This window comes from Rissa tridactyla, chromosome 1, assembly GCF_028500815.1.
Source record: "Rissa tridactyla isolate bRisTri1 chromosome 1, bRisTri1.patW.cur.20221130, whole genome shotgun sequence".
Taxonomy (NCBI): Eukaryota; Metazoa; Chordata; class Aves; order Charadriiformes; family Laridae; genus Rissa; species Rissa tridactyla.
This window is the reverse complement of record NC_071466.1, coordinates 119906638-119927271: the sequence shown is the minus strand read 5'-3', so window position 1 is coordinate 119927271 and position 20634 is coordinate 119906638.

The following is a 20634-nucleotide window of genomic DNA, read 5'->3' as shown; positions in this document are numbered from 1 at the left end:
CACACACTCTTTGAATCCAAGAGTTTTGAAGATCAATCAAGCTTAATTTACACCAAAAATAAATTACCAGGAAATCTGAATTGAACTTTAGCAGAGAAAAGACAGGTGAAATTTAAAAGAAAAAAAAATCAAGGGCTTTATGATACAGATCTTAAGTCTATCTTCACTTCATTCTTTATGTTAGTTTGGGCACATCTCTACATAGTAATTTCCCTGAGAATGAAAAACACCTCTGCTTCTTACTGTAAGCTGATGTTTTTATGTAAGACTGATTCTTATTTAACTTCTGGCTAACAAGCCTATTTACTATCAATGTAATCTCAAAAAAACCAAAATGAAAATAATCAAGGAGATAAACAAGTCAGTACCCACTCCCAGCCATATCCAATGATGCATTTCACACACAGCCTAATATATCGTTGACATGCTCTCAGCCTCCTAGGTTCTACTGCAAAGTCATTTTTAATCTCAACATAAACCAGCCCGTACTGCACACAAGCAATGACTCACATTCAAGGGCCTGACCTCTACTGTGTCAGAGCACGCATCTTTGACTGCAATTTTCTTAACTGGTTTAGAGGAACCTTAGTATTCAGAAACCACAAACTAGGGTTGTGTGGAGAAAGACCATTCCACCCCACGGAGGATTTTGGTAGGTTTTTTAGGTAGAAAGCTGGGCCCAAACTTGGGCATGGGGCTGCCCCCACCCTTGTTCACAGCAGACAGCATGGATACTCATGCCACTCAAGGAAAGGCAAAAGATTATAAATATTAAACACTTCTACTAAAAAAAACAAAACAAAACGAACCTTAGGTCTTCCACAGGACAGACAGCAAGAAGTTGCAGGCACCCAGCAAAGGACTGGGTTTGGGCTATTCCTCTCTGGTGTTACTCAAAATCCTTCATCTGAGATGGTGTAAATTGATCTATTTCCCATTACAATTTGAGAGCAGCCCTACAGTCAGTCACAGCAACAGGTCTGCTTCTTCAACACTGGTCCTTGATATTCTATGTTAATTTAATTATTCCCTTCCAGCTTTCAATTTTTTGCATAGCTTAGAGGTCATCCATCTACCATCCACATCAGAAAGGGCAGCTCGTGCTCACCATGGCAGGCTGGTGACCCCAGCCTTGGACTGCCAGCAGGTTTCAGAAGAAGCCAAGACCATGGATAGCAATAGAAGACTACAAGGCCCAGGTTCCAGATTGGGCACTGACCCAAATACTTAATACTTCAAAATACTAAGATACAGCATTGAAAATATTTACTATTCCAAAATAAGGTTTCATTCAATTTCAGAACAAAATTTGAATATTTCAGAGTGCCACAGTAAAAGAAAAGCTTTGCAGTTTCAGTCCAGGTGGTTCACACAGGATGGTCCTCCAGAGCTACAGCCTCTGCAAGTCTGCGGTCATTCACTGACACATCTGTCTTGTGCGGCTGAGGACTTACAAAGAGGACCAGGGGGAAATCAGTCAAGTTTATGATGGAGGCTCATGCTACTAGCATGTTTCCTCCAGGTCCGTCTGCGTGCTGCCCAGACTGTGATAAACCAAAAGCCTTTCTGAGACTGACATTTCAGCGTGTAGACAAACTCAGGTTAAACAACTGCCTCGTCGTGCTTTTCCTAGCAAGTTCTAAAGAGAGCACAGCTGGGTTAGAACCAGAAGAGACATCACAAGGCAGGACCCTTAAAATGCACAGCCAACTGCAGAAAGCTTCACGATTGGGTTTGATGCAACTTTTCTAATATTAAGCATAATTAAGTCATTAGACCAGTTTATCAAAGGAACTAGTGTGTTAATCAGTACCTGGATACTTTTCTTTTCTGTTTTGCTTTTCAAAGCAATGAATGGATGCGTTTCTAAAGGATGAAGTTTTACCACAAGTAACTGGGTCCAGCAGAAAGGATGATTGCTCAATTCACAGAGCAAAATTATACGACTTACATTATGCAGAAGGTCAGACCAAATCTTCAAAGAGGTTTCTTTTTCTCTAAAAAAAAAAAATAATCAATAATTCTATTGGCCTCTGAGGCAAACAATAAAGGTGCATGAGAAAGGCAAACATCTCTTTAACTTTTGAATGATTTATTTAAAAATTATTATATCTTCAGGTGAATGCCTTTGTGAAGCTTTTAACGTGCAATTTCTGAAGATGTATATTAGAAGGAGGACAATAATGAAGAGGAAGTTGGGGAAAACAGTAATTTTGAGACCTTGACAAGAAAATCCCCAAAATAAAAAAGATAATTAAAAAAAACCAACCTGTGAAAGTGCTTGCATAGCTCTTCTCAGGGAGCTAAGAAACTCAGTCCCCCAAACAACTGTGAAATTTTAATTTAATCCTCAGAGTTGATATCATAAAATGCGGTAATAGCAGCACAAAAGTCTGTGTCGCATTAATACCAATAAGCATAGGTCAAACTAAAATATGTTGGATTAAGCATCAAAATCAACAGAGGGCTATTTCAATTGCATGTTTAAGGTATTTTTGTTTAGATAGAGTACTCAATTACTTCCTTTTCCCCTAACAGAAAGGATTACAGAATTTCCTTCAGTACTTTAGAACCTGCAATTCAATTTGGATCCATCTTGTTAAGGATGGCACAGAGGCATAATTACACTGTACTATTCACTATTGCTTTTTTGTGTCATAACTGATGTTTCCTGGATAAATTCATGTCATACAATCTGTAGCAAACCCAATTAACATTCAAAAGACAGAAAAAGAATGTTTAGTCATCAAATACATTCAAAAACAGTCCAGTGCACTAGCTGTGTATTTTTAATACTAAAATTCCTTTGTTGCATTCTCTTCTTTTCCTCTCTTATCACTGCGTGTACCAAGCCTGTAAGGAAAATGTGGCATAGTCTGATAAATTCTAAAACGTAAAATATTAAAAATTACTTTTGTCAGCTATATTATATTTCTCAAGTCTTACATGGCAAAAAATGAACACGGCCCCACAGGAATCCTTTCTGGTGACTGAGGCTGCAGAGATGAGCACACAGCATGTCTCGTACTCAACCATTCTTTCAGCAGTGGTGAGTGATACAATTGTGATCAGGTTTTCTGTGATGTTTTGAAGCCAAGGTCCTAAAGAAAGCTTGTCATGGATAGAACTGACAAACTCCAGCAGAATCCCAGGCTGATCTCAGCCTGACCTCACTCTCACATCAAGACCTCAAATTCTACACTTCTGGTCCTTCACAAACGCCCTAGGGCTTCTCTCAAGAGACAGAATTCAGTGGAATTGATTTAAAACGTTGGGGTTTCATTTCTTTGTTAATGAGTTGAAGACTCCATAAGAATGCCAATTACAGGTCAGTAAAAATACCATTTAAATTTACACAATAACGGTGGGTATTGTAAAACACACATGACAATGCAATATATGCGAAGGTGAACCTTTCTCCCGTCAGAGACTTGCGTTTTGTATTTTAACTTCTTCAGCAAATCTATTTTTCTATCTGTGGGCAGCCTCCTCTTAATTCCATGTCCTCCATGGTGATTTATGATGCCTGCTAACAAGATCAAGAAATAAACGCTGGGGAGCTTGAATCCAGATGGTATGTCAGCTCAACCTCAAAATGCTCTACTGTCTTCAGGATACTACTCTATTGTTCTTTAATTTTTGTTGGTGTGACTATGTTCTTTCTGATTTGCACTCTGTGCTTGGGTGTGCTCTATTTCTTCATATTGACCAAAGGAAAAAAGAGGGAAAAACAAAACAAGGGCTCCGCCTCACTAAAAACCACACTGGTGGACACCTCTAATGAATACAAACAACATACTCTCATCACTGGGTTAGGGAATTCCTGCATTCAGCACTACAAAACCGCAGAAGGATCTGATAGGTGATGACAGTGCTAGGTATTGTACAAACCAGCTCGTAAAAGCAACTGGAAACTGATTAACATTTGTAATGCTGTGTGGCCAAAAAAAGAATCTGATTCCTTCTCTTGGTGCTGCATAATACTTTCATAAATGAGAATTTCAATAGAAGTCATTCACCTGAAACTGGAAAAAAACAAAACCAAACCCAAAACAATTCAAAACAGGTTACAGGTGATTTTCTACAAGGCAGCCAGAATAAAAACTTTATGTATTTGGTCCAAACTCAGGACCAATCAATATAATCATTATTCACTAATGCTGGCCTAATCACTGTGGTCTCTGCTGAAGTAGATTCCATCTTGAATCATCTTGATCATTCGAATGGGCAGGCACAGCCCAGCAAAGGAATGCAAATCTGTTTCTACAGATCAAGAATGGGCTCCAGAACAAAACTAGAAATAAACATATAACAGGGATAAGAAACCATTGAAGAGAAACAGGGAGGTAAAGGTAAAGGATCAAGAATTGTGAAACAGAAGTCATCAGAACTGCCTCGGCTCCACTGTGATAGACATTCAGCAGAGGAAGTCCTTTTCACCTGAACAACGAATGCTCATAGAAGTCTGAAGTTCTTGGTAGTACGCTACCCGTCATCAACAAGACACTGGTGGTGGAATCCTCCTTTTTGGAAATTAAATAATATGAAGAATTTTCTGCCTCCCGTAGGCTGAGTTTTTAATCTACAGATCCTCAGAGATTCCTTGATTTAGCACATTTCACATCTAGAAAATTTTAAAGGCTAAGATGTAAACATCACTATGTCAATGTATATCACAGACGTTCATGTGAAAAAACCTCACAGATTCTGAGTGGCTCAGTTTATGGAGAAGCTGGATTATACAGGCATTATTGTAAGAGCCTTCTAAATCCAAGCTGAATTGCTTATTCTATCACATGCATTCTCGTGTTCTTTCCAAGGGTGTCATAAGGATATATTCATTAACAAATTTGGGTATCACATATTATGGTAAAGAAAGCTATAGAAGCACTAAGAACAGATGGGCATCGAAGTCCAAAGATGCTAAGTGTGTTCAAATCTCTTAAAACACCCACTGTTTGAAGTATTCAAGAACTCACCAGCTTTTGTGCCAAATTACTGATCCAAAAGTTGAAACATGCAGAATAAAAACACATTTTAAAAGAAGGACATTCCTAGTCTAAAATGAGCCATGACAAATCAATCACACTTAACTCATACTTGATGATGGCATCTTATGGTTCACAATTTCAGCCTGTATTTTTAAATTAAAAAAAAAAAACAACCCAAAAATCCCAAAAAAACCCAAAAACAACAAATCAAACAAAACAAAAGGAGTTATTAGAGCTGTGGAAAAATTACTCCCAAACCATGTGAATTTATATAAGCAATATCTACACAGGGCAGCAGCCAACTTAAAAAAGCTGGGGTGAAACCCAGTACTTCCTGGACTATTTTATTTCAGATCATTTCTTGTTTGTTATGCATCACGGCTAGACTACATCAAAAGCATGGATCCCTGGTCCTGCTAACAGAGGGTTTTCTTCTTTTCAGTTAAACGAACCTTGTTCTGCATTTCCCCAAAAATCTCATTGTGAGTGTGCGACAGCGTGATCTGCCCCTTTCCTACCATACTTGAAAACGACAACGTAACTTGTCACCCCAGGTCAAGCGAAAATAATGGTCTTAACTCAACCTCATCTCAACGGAGAATGCCATATCCTTCCACGCCATTCATAGTTCCTGTTTGGGAAAAAGACTACTGCTTTTTCCACCTTTTGACTGCAGCCGCCACTACAATGTGATCTAGGCCAAAAAGACGGAATATCAGCACATCACAAGTTGAATTGCAGACCGCCTTGACCCCCCGCCAAGAGCCAAGTTCACTGCAACAGTGAGGCTGTGAGGCTTATTTTGTGGCTTAGACAGGTGGTACTACAGTGACTGGAGTCAGAGTGCCACTTCAAATTTTATTTCCAATGAAGGGAATTGTGATTGTTATTTTCAGGACTAGAAAAAAGAGCATTTTGATGTGACTGTATGTCTCAGGGATCTATGGCCCTAAATACATGCACATCAAGCTCCTGTTTTAACCCAGTGCTGGGAGTTCATCTGAATCCAACTGCCTCAATGATAAGCCTCAAGAACTGTAATTTCTCCCCTCAACAAATAATTTTTCACTATCTTCCATTTCAGTTCACAAACAATTGGTTCATTCTTTCACTTTGTACTAGTTTGATTTTTTTTGTGGCTTAAGAACATAGTTAACTGGAAATTGAAAGGGAGCATCTTTTGTACGCAGCTGACTGAGATATTCTAATATGACCACGTGAATCCAGCTAAAAATAATAAGATTAGGCTCAAATGACTGACTAGGTCAAATAGTACACTTTATTTTCTGTTTCTGCTGTAACAATGGGATGGGCTTAGGAAATCTTAAAGGAAAGAAAAAAGAAAAAAAAAAAAAAAGCACCATGTTAATCGCCAAAGCCTTACAGTAATCCCCAGGGCTGATTAGCTTTCAGTCCCTTTCCGAATCATTTGACTTCTTCTAATAAGATTAAGCCAGGCTTTTTTTCTTCTCATCATCATTCAAAAGGTCGTATTGACTATTCACCTCTCTAACACTGTAATTCACAGTGACTTTAAATGAGTCGTGGAACCAGCTTTAGATAAATCTTACCAACAACATCTGAACCACATACAGGCAGTGAATTATCACAAACTACGTGAGTGGTCATATTAGTGTCACTTGTTAGGACCCAATTCTAATCTCCCACCCATATGAAATCACTACTTGTCTTAACTCATGACTGAACACAGTTGTCCTTACTAATGAGAACTGGTATTTTAAATACGCAAAAGATAAAGATTACCATTTCCTCTCCCTTAACCCTGTCACACCAAAATTACTATTGCTTATTTCCGACTGACTCAAATACAGCACTTTAGAAGTCAGTGACTAAAACGGAGACAGTCCACCCAGCTGAAAATTGTCCAAGCTCTGTGGCTCCTGGTCCCTATGACAAGGACAACTCTGCTGAATATGAGTTTTCACAACTCAGTGACTGGCATTTCTATAAATGTCCCTCTAAATATTCTCGGGATGGTCACTTCACTTAATTGATGTCCATGCCCTTCTTGTTGCAGGACCTTTTGGGTAGAACACGCGCCTTTTTTTCTTTTCTTAAAGCAGGTATGCACCTCGGTCAGAGACTACTAAAATCATTTGAAAAAACACTTTTTGTTTTCTATTTCTCCTTTTTCCTAATAGCAATAAATAGACTGCTATTAACTAATCCTATCCAGCTAGGGTCTTGGAAAGTGAGATATGACTCCCAAAACTAAAATGATAAGATTCAGCAAATAAAGCTTACAAACGTGGCTGTACCACGGCCTCTGTGAAGGCAAACCTAGAAGGGAACAAACGGCATCTTGTCAAGGTCTCTAACACAGCAAACATTACAGTCTTCAGCTACTGTGCGAAACTATGTGGGAAAAGAAGGTGCACATAGGACACCATCAGTGCCCTGTTTAAATCAATAGAAAAGCTGTATTTTATTCAGTAGCCGTTGGCTCCAGGCCACTGAGGAAAGGCCCCATTCACTGTACAATCTTCTCCGTCAGTGGAACTGCTCACAGGCACTAGGTACTCAGGCACCAACATCTTTACAGGATGAAGCCGAGCTCTGCTGAATGTTACAAAACCAAGCTCAAAAAAAGCACTTGCAGAAACAACTGAAAGGTAAGAGAGAGAATCGCAAACATACACATTTCAAACTAGTCCCAGTGGCCATCATGTAAGCAAAAAACAACTACGGCTGCACTACTGTTGTAGAATTTTACCAAGAAGTATGCAATACTGGTTTTTAATCATTATAATGTATTGAAAATTGACCTTTTCCATGTTAGTTTAATTGCCTTTAAAGAAAATTAAGATTCTTTTAGAGCTTTGATCACAATCAAGACCTCCACCCCGTTTTTGCCTAAAACAACTGAGCTGTAATTGAACATCCTGCAAAAAAAAGAAAAAAAAACCCAACAAAACACAATAACCCCAAACCAGAGCCTCCACAGGATATCAGACTCATTAATCCTTGAAACATAACTAAAGCTTTCAGGGCAGATGATGAACAGCTGTATCAAGCAAACAGTTGAACCCCTGTATATCAGCTAAGAAGAATTTCATGTCTTCTCTTAATCTTGCCAAGCTATTCCTAGATAAGCAGAGGGTGTTAGATTCACCTGTTACTGTTTCTGTAATTCACGATGTTATCAAAATTGTTTTCTCCTAGGAAAGCACCTGCATGAGACAGTTTTATATCCCATTTCTGCAGGCTTTTTGTTGTTTTGTTTTATTTTTTGTCTTGAACTTCTGCTTAGGATATTCATTCACTCTCTCAAAATAGGTAACTCCTCTATTATTGCTTGCTGTTTCAACACCATTCTTAAGAACAGAAAAAGCAATTTATAGTCTCATTATATCTGATATTACTATTCTTGCTGTACGTCATACTGGGCACGAAAGGGAAAGGAATACATTTAGTTGAACACAGATCTATCCTTGAGAAAATACCTTTGACCTGATGATGGCCGTTTCCACTTGATAAGCTCAAAAAGGACAAGTAACACTGAACACACATACAGGCAGCATTACTACCACTACCTACTTTGTTGTGGTGGACATCAACTGCCACCTATTTTGACAGCACTAATGGCCAACCTCACAAAAAAAAAAGAAAAAGAAAAAACCCCAAACAACAAAACACAAAAACAAACAACCCCAAACAAATATGTTGCTACAGTTTCCAAAGTTTCGTTATAATGAGATTATAATGGGTCAACAGGTCATATAATAGGATAGCTTAATTCCCAGGTTTGTTAGTGGCTGCAGGCGTAACACGCATACTGGAGATCAGATGGCAGCGGAGCCTCCTGTGGAAACTCATTCATGGCTTGTTCTCAGGTTTCTATAACTGGCTTTCCCTGGAAAGATGCTCCTTGACCCTATGGAAAGTGGTTTGCTCCTTTTAGTTACAGAAGTTTAAGTAAAGGATAGAACAGCAGCGAACTAGTAAAAAAAAATCTGCTATTCTTTCTTTAATCTCCCTGCCTTTTCCTGGTGACTTTCTGCATCAGCCTGTCCAATGCACGGAACTGGTCCATTTCTGCCCTGGTTTACTAACAGCACACTCAGTGGAGTTAAAACACTGATGGCAACTAGGTCCCTTGGGTTAAAACTGCAGTGAAGATCTGCACAGTTCTGAACAACTGTAATAAATATAACTTCATTTATTCAACTACAGATCGCAGCTACTGCCTGTCTGGAAAAAAAAAAAAAAAGTGTCATAGTCCTGTTGGGTACCAGCACTATTTTTTTAAAATATATTGAAGTATTTAAACACATGCAAATTTGATAAATATTTTGGTTCTGTGTTAAGAAGGGCTGTATTTAGTAAGGCATTTTAAAAAAAAAAAAAAACAAACAAAAAACAAAACCCCAAAACATTTAAGAATGTTAACAAACACGAAGCAATCTTAGCCTTTACTTCTTTTCCGTTCCTGTAAGAGCTGCACACCCTGACCGACAGCATGCTGTCCAGACGGCAACTTTCATCACCCCTCAGGCACAGTACATCAAACAATTAAAAACCGCTCAACTTCTAGCCATACGTGCTGCTTGTTTGTACACACACGGCGCACGAACAGCCCTGTCTGCGTAAGCGTTCGGCCATACGCATCCCCTGCTGCCAGATCACATGGAGCTCTGCCAGCTTCACAGATTTAGGCAGAAATGACCCCGAAGCAGGAAGGACAAATAGCTCCCAGCTCTGGTACCAACATGCTATGTGAGCGGCTCCAAGATACCTCTGTCTGCAGGCAATCAGCATGACGGTGGGTAAGGCAGCATCAACACCTAGAATGACAGGGAGCAACAGCTTCACCTGATGATTTTATTAGAAGTCTAACAAATACTTTTAATAGAAGGCCATGGAGACGCTGGCATCCACAGCAGATAATACATATGTATTTTCACACATATATAACATCACCCCAGATCCCCGTGGTCATTCTTTGGATGAGAATCTAATTGTGGATTTTGTATTTTAAGCCAGCAGCAGAAAATCTGTAGCCGATCTGTAGATGGAATTCTTTTGCTTCACTTTGCAATAAAAATGGTCTTTCTTATTTTGTATTCTAATACTGTTCTGCAGTAGTTAACCCCCAGTCCCAATGGGTACGTATTCAGCAATTACACCATGTATTTGAAAGCGCATCCATTTGTGTGCCTAAGAGTACCATTGCAGTATTTATTGTTAACCACATCTGTGTAAAAATCTTGAGTCTTTTTTGTACGTCAAAAGCAGCAGCAATTTTATGGCAGGCTGGGAATTATACAGGGCAACTTTTTCATTGCTCTTTTTTCACTATCTCTACGAGTGAAATTTCTTAAGTCTATAGGTTTTATGTCCTGTATGGAAACTACAGTATGATAGAGAGACATGGTAAACCATCAACTAGTTAACAGTAAAAATACAAAACCATATTTAACAAAAGCACGGCAGCTTCTTCCTTTACCAGTTCCCCTCTTATCTCTCCCCTCCCTCCTAACTGAGCAGCAGGCCAGCTGCCAGCTTACACCAGTCCTTCATCACCACAATGGGATGGAGCCGGGAACAGATTTATGCTGAGCCTCATAGAAGGATGATGATAGAAATGGTGATTACTCCTACTGATGTCAGCACCGCCCAAGGATCATTTAGCTCTGGGGTGACCACTCCTGATGCTGATAGTGTGACAAGCTATTGGCAGTCTGGCATACATTAGTTGCCGTGGGGGTGTCCGACACACAAGGATGTAAGTTAATCATTTAACATTATTACCGGCTGGGGAGTGTGCGTAAGTAGAACTCAGCAACTGGAAATGCGGTGCAATTGCTGCAGTGTTTATTTTCATGGATACCACACAGCTTTCCCTGTGCTTCACAGGAAAATATAATATGCAACCGCAAGAAAATGCTACTGGAATAGTAGAGCTTTCCAAATAAGGTCAAGCACAAATGCCTTCTACCCAAAACAGTTGGTTTTAATTATTAACCCATATTTTGTGTTAAATATTTTAAAAAGTATAGAGCCTGTGAGAAGTGTTATCTTACTGGTATGGGTTCTGGTTTATTTTTATTTTTTTTAATAACAGAAAGGTAGTACAGGTTTAAAGTAGCAGAAAATGCTAACACATACGTTATTGCTTCTGGCAGAACACAATTTTTTTTGCCTTTGAGACAAAGCTGTTGAAGTTTACAAAATTATGTTTCTTTAGCTGCATTTTCTGCCGTTGCTCCTTGTTCCAGCGATGGTTTCCTATCTTGAGCACTCAGCAGAGCATTTCCTTACCCAGGGGAAGACTTGTCACGCCAAGGACTTAAAAAAAAGTATGCGTTTCTCCTCAGAAAAAAAATACTGCATACATTGCCCTGAAGTAGGAATGCAAAAATCAAGGTGTGATCAGTGCCCTGCCAAATAGCAAAGGGTGTGTTCTGCTGCATCTCAAGACGCTGTTAGATAAATAGTCGTTATCTTTGACTGAGGGCTTTTTGTAAGGCATGCTTCTGCAACACTGGACTCTGCCAACAGCTCACCACATCCAAGCAAGGCAACCTAGAAGGCAGCACATTCGCAGTTCTCCCCTTGGGACTGGAGAGGGAAACAACCCATACCAGCTGTCGGCTACATCGCATATCACGCATCTCATTTATGGCACAACCAATGGGGGTAAGAGTTTTGGAGCACATCCTTAGATGCAAAGCTTTCCTTCCCCAGGAGGTGTCACACCTAAGGCACACAGTTTAACGCACCTGCGTGTCCCAAGGTATTACAGTCTCTTGCTATTTATAAAATAGAAACGTTAGTGATAACCTACCCTACCTATTTTGACTGGTGTAACAGTTACAGAGACCCCAAAATCTTTCTCTTCTCTCCCTTTACCTCCTCTGCCTCCAAAGTGGAGGGAGAGACAGTGCCTTTTTTCTGCAAAGATGAGGACTGTCCCCATACCTGCTGTGCCTTCCTCTCATCAGGATGCAGTAAAAATGATGGTAACAGCCTTGTTCTAAGCATGTGCTACATCATTAGGGGAATACGGATGCCTAAGCATTATTTTAACTTGTAAATGAGATCATATAAAATTCTGCAAAATTAATCAGTGAAGATGGAGAGGACAGAAGTCACTATGAAACTCAGTGTTACAAACAAAAATACGGACAGCTGAAAAATAGTGGAAATTATTACAATTGTTTTACTACCTGTAGTGGTAATTTTTTATGGTAAAGAAAGAGATCCCAAAGCTGCGTGCCCTCTCCACTAAGGGTTTTTAAGTACAGAATCTTTATCAGCTAAATACAGGGAACAGAACAAATGCTGCAGTAAGAGAAAACAGCAAAACAATAAAACATTTCTTTTTAGTGAGACTCCATTTACAACAGAACCTTTATTACTCAAAAAAAACTCGGGACTCATTAGTTACGTTCTGCCAACTTTGATGAAAATATTGTCTCATCATTTACTTGCGAAATTAACTGTAATCTACCAGGCACCACCACATCTTGGAGTGAAAGCCTGAGCGTGCCAGGAAGAAAAAAGTTCCTACAAACCACAACTCCAGGCAGCAGAGTTATCGCAAAGCCTCAATCTTGTCAGCGGCTAAGGAGACTCTGTAATTACCACAAAGCAAACAAAGACAACTTTTAAGCCATAAAAGTTAACATGGCTATAAAAGTCAATATATTTACAAAAGGGAGAAGCAGAGAGAGATATAAAGGAAAGCCAAAGGGAGTATCTAACAAATTACACTTCAATTTTTATCCAGATGGTAATCAGTTACAATAACACTGGGGTTATTTAAACCCCTAAATACTGCTGTCATTTCAAATTGCCCTGACACATTCAGATTATATTCAATAAAATATTTTCAAGGTCTGAACATTTCAGTTTGAGCGTGCTGCAACCATCACAAGATTCGAAAAAGCTGCTCTTTGCCTCCATATGCTCTACCTTACTACAGATTTCTACTTTACCTCTGCATAACAATTTCCCAAATACACTGGCATTACATAGTCCAAAAAAAGGATGGAATTAATAAGGAAAAAAAAAAACAACTTTGTATCTGATGGGGTGGGGGAATTTATGAAAGACTTGTTTATCTAACCCAGCATGACCAGAACAATTCAACATAAGTAAGCCGCCAGAAATGAGAAGAAAAGACTAGGCTGAATGTGAGCCAGTTACACTTATTTTAAGAGTATCTTTGAACATATCCAAACGTCTGAAAAGTTGTGGATATACTTTGGTTTAATTACTGGTTTTAATTTTACTTGAGCAATAAAGTATCACAAGCTATTTATTTTGAATAGGCTAAAACAGAATAACAGAAGTTTTGGTTAATTTTTCAAGGAGCTTTGAGCTTTGGAACTTGGTGGCTCAATCGACATGGTAGTTTGATGGGGAAAGGATACTGTTTGAGGTATGGAAAGATAGCGTGCGTGGCAGGGCAGAGTTCTTAATGAGCTCGTGAATGGCTCAATGCCTTAGCAGACACAATTTGTTCATGCTTGTTTTGCAGCCTTTCCCCTGACTAATAGGTAGGCAGGCTGATGTTCTCCTTTTCTTTTTTTGGGCGGTGTTTATGTGGCTTAATAAAAACACTGCCGGCTCTTCAGCATGTTTTGATCTGGCCAAATACAAAACTAAGCATTGTAAGCGTCTTTAAAGTCTGAAACACCTCTTCTACTAATAATCTATTTTTAACACAAGTACTAACCACTTGATTGCAAATCAAGAAAACAACTCTGCAATGTCCCAATGCCAGGAAAAGCTGAAGCCTGATGTGAGTCCCTTCTCATCAGACACCCAGCATCCTCAGGTGAGTGAGACACAGCAAACCCCAGCTGCAGAAATTCCTCAGGCAGCACTGAAACACCACAGTCCACCAACTGTCAGCCAGGAGACAATTTGATTTCCCATATTCCAGTATGTGCAAATGTCACCAGTCTATTATTGCTATCAGTTATCTTTCATATCCATAGGTAGATACACTAAATAATGTTGCTTGCATGAATTTTATGTATATTCTATACTTTTCAGAGACTGACACACTCCTTTCTCCTTAGCTGCTGGATCAGAGGATGCTTATAGAAAACTGGATGCCATAATATTCTTTAGATCTGTGATCGTAAGACACAAGTGATTTAGGGTGTACTGTTGATTATTTTGTTCAAAGGAATGACTGCGGAACTCCAGATATGTACATTCACTTTAGGGAAGACTGGGAATGCTTTTTTGCTGGCTTTTTTAAGAAAGACATAAGCCGAAAAAGTCCCAAATTATGTATTTAATGGTACTAAGTGAAAGTTTAGACTCCACAGGCAATACCAGAAGCATGATATTACTGTCTGCTACTTCTTGGTTTGATTAGCTGAATTTTCTGGGATTATTTTGTTTAGAAATACAGAAAACCATTTTAATCTTCTCCTAGCTTCTAGCAGAGAAATTCATGCTATCTTACAATTGTTGCCAGTGACTAAAACCTCTTGCTAAAAAGCTGTCAGTAGGACTTTAGACAGTCATTGCTCTGATAATTATGATTTTAAATCTTCGCTTTGCACGCAATGCTTTAACCATTTTGCTGAAGCAGTAGACTCAAGGCAGCACGATCCCACACAGTAAAGGCATTTACTTTGGAGTACGGTCTAAAAGGTTAATTACTTGACAACTGAAGTTCGTAGAACAAGACAGGTGTCTATACCACATTAAGTATTTTCAGAAGGAGGACTATATGGGTCTGTCATAGTGAACATTTTATGTGCTATCATGTTGCTTTAGCTACTCTGACTAAGCAAGCTTCAGTGTATATTGATCTATGTATTTCCAAATTAGCTTCCTACTTACTTTATGGCTGTAGAATTAAAATAACATTCCAGCTTATTGCAAGTAACAGCATCTACTTTTAAAATAAAGATTTCATGCTAAATGAGGAGTTATGCAAATTACCATCCACATTTTCCGTTGATTTTATTTTGTTTTTTAATGTAGCCTGTCCCTTAACCACACCAGCTTCTTCCGTGTAGATCTTAATTGATGGTTCTATCTTCTAATTACCTTACTTCAGTAGAGTCCAGGCTGGACTCATAATATCATTTCAGTATTTGTTTTTAATTAGGACAATTATTGGCAACTGACCTCCACTTAACCAGCTTTTAAATTAAATATAGTTGTTGCCATTGCCGGGCTTATTAGGCAAGAAGCGACGAGCCTTTTGTTGGCTCCCTCCATGCTCAGCCCTGGTGCCCGTGCTGGGCGGCTTCCCCTGCACCCGCCTCCTCCTGCGAGCTCCCGGGGAAAGGGCTTCAGTCCTTGTCAGGGGGATCGTTTCCCCATTAGACTCTGCCTCACAGCCAATCGATTTGTCAGATCAGAGGCCCCTCTTTTGTGAGAGCCCCTCTGACCTGCCGCTGACAGGGTTCGGCCAGGGTCAGCTGCCTTATAAATCAAAGGCAAAGACAACTTAAAGCAGAGGGCTAAGGATTAGTGCAGGAGGCATTATCTGCCAGTCGAGTGTGAACAGAAACGAGTTTGATACAATCTTCTTCCAGGTTTTTCTATGCTAAGTCCCCCCAGCTGCTCTCCCCATGACATTTATATTAATTAGAAAAGTTTTTTTAAAAAAGCGACAGACAAAAAATGGGCTTATAAACCACATATATCTAGACGGCTGTAAGACTGGCAAGCAGAATCACACTGGTTTTCAACCAGCAAAAGCTTTGGAAAGATTAAAGGCTATCAATCTCTTCTTTAAGATATCAACACTGATAGACCTAAAGTTGTACTAAGGACAGAAAGACAACCTGAACCGTACTGATCCAGGGTTTGAATGCCCCATTTTCAACAAGCCAAATAATCTACACTTGGATAGTAAGACACAATTTAGGGGATACTAAACTTTTCTACAATTGCAAATCCAAGTCTTATAGGGTTTAAGTCCTGAAATTTGACTCACCCTTATCAAACTCTTGAAAAGATTCAGTGTAATTGTTCATACTGCCAGCACTCTTTGAAAGTAGTTGCTAATGTGAATTCAACAGACATACAGGAAAAAAATACTTTATTGACTGGCTAAAAGCACAGGACCGCAGCAACCTGTCCCTGGAAGACAAGAAATTGCCCAGGTATTTCCCCCAAAACTTCCCTTTAAAGGAAGTTTTCTACAGCAAGGCAAGTTCTGGAAAAATTTGACCCACTGCATGGTACTGCTGAAAGTCCCACCACGCCATTCACAGGGCCCAGGCACACACGTCTGCAAGGAACCTTCTGTGAAAGAACAGGCTTCGTCATTTTCCCAACCTCACATTATACTCTATTTTCTAATATAAGAAAAGGTGGCAAAAAGGCCAGCTCCTGTACATCAGAGGAAAGCAAATGTCAGGTCACAGAGAAGCAGGGGACTCCAAGAAGCTGCTGGCCGATGGGCTTGCATGACTTGGGAAGCATGAAAGGGCAACATCTTTAAGAACTGTTCACAGCTAAGGTTTACACGGAGGCAACTGCAAAGCCATTTCCATATGCTTCACTGTCTACCGTGACCAAACGTAATTTGTTCTGCTGAGCTGAGTCTCTTCTCATGGTCAGCTGGCATTTTCCTGTAGCTAACGGGGAAACCCAGCCCACTGGCCTGGAACTAAAATCAGTTAAAAGCAGCACGACAGGCTGCTTCCGTTGCAGGAAAAGTAACTTTTCACAAACCATTCAGTGACAGAAAGCAAAGGCAGCAGTAATCGAAGGACAGTAAGGAAAAGGACATCTTAACTTCTCAGGATGCAACATAAACCAGCTCAGATGCTAAATTACTTTGTTTGTAATAGATACCCCAACACGCTTCAGACTCCAACGCGGTGTAAACTACGAAATGCAGAAGAAAGAAATCTGCACATACATGGAGATTTTATAATGAAAAAAAAAAACCAGAAAAAGTCAAAATGCATAGGAAAAATCTCAGACTGAAATTCTGGTTTTCTGCCATGCATACTACAAATATAACATACATATTAACACACAGATAAAAATAAATATAAGCATATTTTTAGCTAGTTAACTACCGACACATAAATAAAGTAGACTTCCTAGTAATTCTGGTAGAGGAAAAATACGTATTTGAACAATCCTCATGCTGCTTATCGTTTCTTCCCAATAATTACCACTAGAACACAATAACATCAATGGGCAGCCGTTCATGAAGTTCATCTCCACCATAACATAAGCATGGTCACTTACTACAGTTTGTTTACGATAGAAAACTGTTAATCATAGTAGCATGAGTTATGTGGCACACAGCTGAGAACTGGGAAAAGCTTGTTTTATTTCACCGATGGAAGAAAGAAAAAACAAAAAAGGAGGAAAACAAGGGTTAGTAAAACTGCCACCTTAGACTTCCGGAGGGCAAACTTTGACCTGTTCAGAAGACTGCTGGACAAAATCTCTTGGGAGGCTGCCCTGAAGGATATAGGAGCCCAGGAAGGCTGGACATACTTCAAGAGAGAAGTCTTAAAGGCACAGGAGCAGGCTGTCCCCATGTGCCAAAAACCAAGTAGGCGGGGAAGGAGACCAGCCTAGCTAAATAGGGACCTTTGGCTGGACCTCAAGAACAAAGGGAGAGTCTATGACCTCTGGAAGACGGGGCGGGTCTCTCATGAAGACTATAAAGAAGTAGTGAAGCTATGCAGGGAGAAAATTAGGAGAGCCAAAGTGCAGCTAGAGCTCAACCTAGCTACAGCCGTTAAGGATAACAAAAAATGTTTCTATAAATTCATTAACAACAAAAGGAGGACTAGGGAAAATCTCCCTCCCTTATTGGATGCGGAGGGAAACATAGTCACAAAGGATGAGGAAAAGGTTGAGGTGCTCAAAGCCTACTTTGCCTCAGTCTTTAGCAATGGAACTAGCTGTTCCCTGGGCACCCAGCCTCACGAGCTAGGAGACAGGGAGGGGAGGCTGAATGAGGTGATCACAATTAAAGAGGAAGCGATCAGTGACCTGCTACGCCGCTTGGATGCGCACAAGCCTATGGGACCGGATGGGTTACATCCAAGAGTGCTGAAAGAGTTGGCAGACGTGCTCACCAAGCCACTTTCCATTGTCCACCTGAAGTCACGGCTAACTGGGGAGGTCCCAATGGGCTGGAGGGTAGCAAATGTAGCACCCATCTACAAGAAAGGCAGAAAGGAGGATCCGGGAAACTAGAGACCTGTCAGTCTGACCTCGGTAGCAGGGAAGGTCATGGAGCAGATCATCTTGAGTGCCATTACAAGTCATATAATGGACAAGCAGGGGATCAGGCCTAGTCAGCATGGGTTTATGAAAGGCAGGTCCTGCCTGACAAACCTGATCTCCTTCTATGACAAGATGACCAGATTATTGGATGAGGGAAAGGCTGTGGACGTTGTCTACCTAGACTTTCGAAAAGCATTTGACACTGTCCCCCGTAGAATTCTCATGGAAAAACTGGCTGCTCATGGCCTGGATGAACATACGATCTGCTGGGTCAAGCACTGGCTGGATGGACAGTCCCAAAGAGTGGTGGTCAGTGGAGTTAAATCCAGCTGGGAGCTGGTCACAAGTGCTGTCCCTCAGGGCTCGGTGTTGGGACCATTTCTGTTTAACATCTTTATTGATGACCTTGATAAGGACATAGAGTGTATCATCAGCAAGTTTGCAGATGACACCAAGTTAAGCGGGAGTGTTGATCTGCATGGGGATAGGGAGGCTCTACAGAGAGACTTGGATAGATTGGACCAATGGGCCAATGCTAACGGTATGAGCTTCAACAAGGCCAAGTGCCAGGTCCTGCACTTGGGCCACAACAACCCCGTGCATTGCTACAGGCCTGGGGAAGTGTGGCTGGAGAGCTGCCTGGCAGAAAAGGACCTGCGGGTTCTAATTGACAAGCGGCTGAACATGAACCAACAGTGTGCCCAGGTGGCCAAGAGGGCCAATGGCATCCTGGCTTGTATTAGAAATAGTGTGACCAGCAGAAGGAGGGAGGTGATTGTCCCCCTGTACTCAGCACTGGTGAGGCCACACCTTGAGTATTGTGTCCAGTTCTGGGCACCTCAATACGAGAGGAGAGATGTCGAGGTGCGGGAGCGAGTGCAGAGGAGGGCAATGAAGCTGGTGAAGGGCCTGAAGAATAAATCTTACAAGGAGCGATTGAAGGAGCTGGGACTGCTTAGTTTGAGGAAGAGGAGGCTGAGGGGAGACCTCATCACTCTCTACAACTACCTGAAAGGACATTGTAGAGAGGTTGGTGCTGGTCTCTTCTCACAGGTAATTAGCGATAGAACAAGAGGGAATGACTTCAAGCTGCAGCAGGGTAGGCTTAGGCTGGACATTAGGAAAAAATTCTTCAGAGAAAGAGTGGTCAGACACTGAAATAGGCTGCTCAGGGAGGTGGTGGCGTCACCGTCTCTGAATGTGTTTAAGACTCGTTTAGATGTGGTGTTAGGGGATATGGTGTAGGGGAGAACTTTGTAGAGTGGGGTTGATGGTTGGACTCGATGATCCCAAGGGTCTTTTCCAACCTAAATGATTCTATGATTCTAGGAAAAGAGGAGGAAAAGAGGAAGGAGAGATCATCTGATTCTTAAAATTACAATTTTTTCTACTTAAAATGTATCAGCCAGGTCTAATACTGACTTTTTTTTTTTGGAGCGTTCTAACGCACAAAGAAGAAATATTGGCCAGGAACTATAAATGACATGGTCTGTTTAAAAATCATAGAACCCAAAGGAAACCACTAATATACCAAACTACTTTTAACAGCTGGTAAATTTGTGCTATTACACAGCTACATTCTCATTGGCAAAATTCTGAATATCCCTATTCAAACAGAGTAGTTAAAGCATGTATTTACAGGCAAGCACATGATTAGTTTGTTTCTTTTTAACTCAAATGTCACGAAAATAGAACAATTAAATGCTTAAAATCTAGTGCATGCAAAGTCAGGGCACTTCTGAAATGTATCCCTGACAAAATTAAAAAATCTTTTATTATTTGAGCTACTCATCTGTAAAACCAAGGATTTCACAACAACAGGATTTCTGACCCTACTAAATTAATAACAAGTCCAAATCCCAATGTAAATTAATAGAACAAATAAAACTTATCTCACCCATGCAAAGAACTACACAATCCTGCTGAGATATAGCCTTGACTTTTGTTATAAATGGGAACCGTAACGAATCCATCTCAAAACATTTCTGGGATTGCACTACCACCCATTAGTCAATTCTATGTAGTGGCACCACAACGTAAAATCACAGTATTCTTTTCTCCTTACAATGAAATATATAGTATTTTTGTAGCTCCTGGAATAAAAACAAACAAAAAAACCCCCTCCTAAATCACCTCTTCCCCTTTTTCTTCCCTGAAAAACAAAGAAGCAATCTCCCAAAAACCTCATCAGGAAGCAACTTCCCTTCCAAGCCCTCCTGAATCTCAGACAGAAACCTCCACTTGGAGATGCAGTAACCTTTTTGCTGGAAAGAATGAGTCATAAAGACAGATTGCAATATTTGGTAACCAGTGGCTTCTCAGCACAAAGGAGAGACACCCCCACAACACGTACACACAAAATACATGCTTAGTGCAACAGAAACCAGAATGTGAGAGGCCATTAATTTTTCTATACAAAATACTTAGATATGGGTAC